Raw genomic sequence first — 5,000 nt, 5'->3', positions numbered from 1 at the left:
CAAATATAGCTATATTTGATTAATAATATTTCTTGTAATGCTTTGCCTTCATTTTACTGAGTAGATGTGGTATTTTTTTCTTACAGCTCTCACTCTAACCAATTTCTATGGGAATTCTGCAGCTTTTTCCAGAAAAAAAAATCATTATTCAGTATACACAGAGGCAGTAACTCCGAAATGACTTCATAATTTATCTTGTTTTTGGAATTTACTACATTCTGGTAAGCTACCAAGATATATTATACAATACTCTCACAAAAGTGTGAGGCATCAGCCAGTGGTTGGAGCTCTTCCATTTTCTTTGCCTAGACGGAGATTTGGAGGAAGATATCCTCAGGTTTTTAAGAAAAATAAGAGACTTCTCTTGCCTCAGGCTTTGTCTGGATGCAATGGGACATAAAAATTCAGTATTCAGTAACAACAGGGTTTTTCAGTGTTTGACACTGGTGCTGCCAAGCTGCCCTTGTTTTCAGAACCTTGTGTTCTTACAGGACAGAAGTTGTTTGCCAAAACATCTCAAGGGCTAAAAACAGTTCTGTATAGCTCAACAACACTTGTTATTTGGGTCACTTGGGGTTTACTCGGAGTTCAGAATGCACAGTTGCATTGTTTAATGCCAAATATAACAGCAACATATCCTTCAACATTTATTCAAAAAAATTCAAATATCATACGTCAAGACTGAAAAATACTCTTGAACTTATATTTTTGTTACATTCAGTACTTGAACACGCTTGATTTATTTGTCCGTAGTTCAGACGGCTGCAATGAACATGGGACCTGGATGTGTGTTTATGTTTGGCGGGGCATTCGATGGGGTGACTGACAAGGCGCAGTAGCTACATTGCAAGAGCACCTTCTTCTCTCTGGGCTTCTCTATGTTTCTGGCAATGGACAAAAAAACCAATCATGTGTATGTCTTCTCCCTCTCAGTGTCCCTGGCTGGTCAGCTGTGCAGGCCAACTGATGCACTGGAAGAATGCTTCGAGTAATCCAGCTGGAGCACACGGCGTGTTTCTCAAGCAGCTGGATCATGAGGCTGCTAGACCTCATCATCTCGGGACAGGAATGAGAGAACGGCTGAAGAAAATTGTCAGAATTGGGATGAACCTAAAGGTTCTTATAGGGCAACGCTGGTAGATAATAGACTTTAAGATCGTATTTCCCTCTGACAGATAACTCGAGGCCCACCCTTTGGCATTTAAAATAATTAACGCCTTGGGATTTATGAAACTGGGATGTTTGAAGGAAATGTGCTTGGATTCAAACATACGCTCGGTTTCATACTTTTTTTTTTGGTGTGTGTCCACGTGCGCGCGTACGATTTTCCAGATTTAAGCGTACCCCATGTGTCAGCGTAAAATCTGTGCATGTATTTGAACATGAGGTCCCTGATGTTTCAACTTCTTTGGGAGCACGCTTGATATTTTTTTCCCATTATAACTTTTAATGTCTTAATATATTCACACATCATTTAGCTTATGTTTTTTTCTAACTTGTTCTACTGTAGGCCTGTCTGATGTGTGGGCTGAGAAACATACACAGACACACTTGAGCTAATATACAGTATTCATACATGTATTTTATAAAACGTGAATTACACTATACAGTACTTCATATTGCATATGCAAGACCTCTTTCCCTTCGATTCGCCTCGTGTGTATATGTGAACAGTTGTATTTGATTTCCAAGATTTAAATGGATTGTTTCAATTGCAGTCAGAACGCTGCCTCAGGATCCTTTCTGGCAAAAAAATTTGCGTCGGATTTTCTCACATTGTATCGAACCAACAGGGTGGACTTATGGACTCATCAGGTGAACGAGACCATTAGGTTTCACTCCATCTTGCTTTTGGTCAGCACGTATATTTTTATAACTGCAAATGAATTTTGCTGTTCAACGGAGGAACATGATTTCAGTGATGGTGAAGCACTCAGCCGACACTAAATGTTTAATGTGCTGTGTATGTATATGTGTGTGTGTGTGTGTGTGTGTGTGTGTGTGTGTATGTGGACTACATGTTTAATACGCAGAAGCCATTCCTCCATTTTCTACATTATTAATCAGCCAATAAATTAAGTGCTTTAATCTCATTGAGAGTCATCATGCTTTTGAAACTACACCCTACCTGCAGACAGTTCAGGTTCAGGTGAGTTTAATGGACCCATAGGAAATACATTTGTCAGACGTACATATTGCACCAAAGCTGTGTGTTTCTTCCTCTGGAGGTGTTTTGATGGGGTTGTTTAAATCTTAAAAAGGGTACGGCACAAGTATGACCACAGCAACAACAACAACAACAAAACTTGTCCGATATGCCTCATGATTTAATCAAGATGAATTAAAAATCAAGATTGTAGCATTTGCTCGATTGTTTTGATGGGCGTCCGGATGAGCCTTTTGATATCCGCTGGCTGTCATCTCGGAATCCTGTCATTTTAGGATGTCGGAATGAGGCTGCTAACTGAGATGACAGAGCAGATTAACGACCAAACAGATTCCCACATATCAACTCCTCATTCATCCTCACACGCGAGTACGGATTAGCTCAGTGAACCAGTACCTATGCCTAAAAAAAAGGGAGCCAAAGCCAAGGCCGAAGGACCAAAGGTCACCCTCAAGACTGCCAAAAAGGCAATATGGCTGACACCTGACGGGCAGCACAGACTTACACTGAGCAAAATGCGTTTAAGCACCTTCCCGAGGAATATCCTCAAAGTGACCAACATAGATGAGTTGGACCTGAGCTGTAACTGGATCCAGAAACTCCCAGATGCCATCGGGACCCTCAGGTCACTCACACGTCTGGACCTGCACTGTAACAAGCTGGAGTCAGTGCCGGAGACCATTGGTAACCTAACTAAACTGACCCACCTCAACCTCTGCGACAACAGCCTGACCCCTGCAGGTTTACCCTCTTCGTTAGGTTCACTTTACTGCCTGAAGACTCTCAATCTGGGCCTGAACATGCTGAACAGCCTGCCTTCCTCTGTAGTGTCTCTGTGTAATCTCCAGGAACTAGGCCTGTTCGATAACCTCTTCACAAAAATACCAAACTTTGTGAGACACCTTCACAAAATTACTAAGCTGAACATGGCACGCAATCCCTTGGAAGACGCACAGAAGGATGCTGAGGATAAACAGACAAAGAGACCAGAGCCAAGGGGAAAGCTGTTTGTACTCCATGGGAGCGAGCTATGTATGCCGTGTCTTCAGAGACAAAATGAGAAGGACAAGTGTGTGAGAGGAAGAAGAAGAGGTGGAGGACAAAAGGATGAAGAGAGAAAGGAGAGAACCTATCCAGGACTACAGGGTCCAAACTCTGTGGCTCGGTTAAATCAGGATGCGTGGAGAATAAGAAAATAATAAGGTTTGCAGAATGATCTAGTTTCTTATCAGATGAAGAACACTTTGAGGTCCATCTTGTTTGGGATGGACCAGAAACTGGCTGCTGCCTTATTTTGGCTGGAGTGGAACATGGAGAGCTTCAGGAGCTCATCCCAGAGCTCTTCAGACAATATTTAAGGATGTGAGTGGAGCAGTATGAAACCCCTACATGCCCGTGGAGACGTATGAGAGCTGGGCGAGGGTGGCTGCAAGCTTTCAGCTCAGGGTTACCACGGTGACTGGAATAGTCAATAAAACCTGCTGACTGATGTGTGTGTGTGTTTGAGAAAGAGAGAGAGAGAAAAGCAGTCAGTGTTTAAACATGGTTAAATATGGATAAAACCTGTGGAAATGTTTGACTCTTGTTATACTTCCTTTTTCTTCTATGAATTATTTTTTTGAAAACGCATATTAGCATATATGTGTGTGTGTGTGAGTGTCACTGTCATTTTTTTCTGGCCTTGTCCTCTCCCTGGCAATGTCATAAAAGAAATAGTTTTGACTCGACAATGTTTTATGTGCTTAAATTCTTACTTTTCCTCCATCAGTCAATCCTTTGCCTCTTTATTTCAAATAAGCATAACTGCTCTTTCTAACATATGGTGTTCAAGCTTTGAATTATAACTTCATAAAAGAATTTTGGTATGATTCCAGTCTAACAGTTTTTCATGTCCACTGGCTTGGTTGCAGCCTGTATTCATAGAAATTGGGAGGTAGAAAGGACTCATACAGTTCCAAGACAGATAGAGGCTGGAGTTAGTTTGTTCTGACCTCCTAAGGCTCATGTGAAAACTTTGTTGTTGCCTTTTTTTTTTCTATTTTTTGACATAAATGAAGTGTTGGGTGCTAAGTGGCACATTGTAAAGAAAAAAAAGGTTAAAATTTTGATTGTCCATATACAGGATAAGCGGAAGAAAATTGATGGATGGATGGATGGACGATCAAAATTGAAACTTTTTTTTCTTTACAATGTGACATTTAGCACCCAACACTTTGTTTACGTCAGTGGATGGGTGGATGAATGCCTTGACCTGTTACCAACAAAACAAAAGACCAATGTAGGAATTTCTAAATTTTTCTTTCATTTCAGTGGAACTTTTTTTTATGTCTCCACATTCATGTGAAGGAGACCTTGGGCTGTCTGACTGTCCGCCTGTATGTCCATCCAGTTGTACAAACATGCCATCATTACTATGATATCTCTGGAATGCCACTGAAGGCCTTTCAGCAACGTGCACTGAGACTCAAGGATGAACTGGAAAGATTTTGGTGATCAAAATCACTGCTGGAAGTATTTGTAGCGGTTAAACATTCAATGTGGTCAGAGATGCTCGGGACAACTAACTGAGCTATGTTCTCTATTCTGTTTAAATGGAAGTGAATGTGCACTCCCTGTCTCATCCAGAGGTGGCGTGATGAAAGATTAAAATGTTACACTGAAGGACATTTCAGGCTAAAGGTGGATGAACAAAACAAACAAGTGAGATAATAATATAAAATGTTCAATAATTTCAAATGTTCCTACAGAAGCTGCACACTTCAGTTTTTTTTTTAAGTGCTAAGGGGGAGGCTTCTATTATTTTAGGGGTATGATGTGGGAGTAAATGTCAAAA

The 5,000-nt window shown here is 40.9% G+C and overlaps 1 pseudogene; it reads left to right on the top strand.

The window, feature by feature from the left end:
- The first annotated feature begins 2,518 nt into the window (after positions 1-2,518).
- LOC147244210 (leucine-rich repeat-containing protein 18 pseudogene) lies at positions 2,519-3,380 on the top strand (annotated as a pseudogene).
- Positions 3,381-5,000: the final 1,620 nt, after the last annotated feature.

This window comes from Aulostomus chinensis, chromosome 19 (genome assembly GCF_037954235.1).
Source record: "Aulostomus chinensis isolate RoL2024-O1b breed Wild chromosome 19, RoL_Achi_v1.0, whole genome shotgun sequence".
Taxonomy (NCBI): domain Eukaryota; kingdom Metazoa; phylum Chordata; class Actinopteri; order Syngnathiformes; family Aulostomidae; genus Aulostomus; species Aulostomus chinensis.
This window is presented reverse-complemented; position numbering and strand designations above follow the sequence as displayed.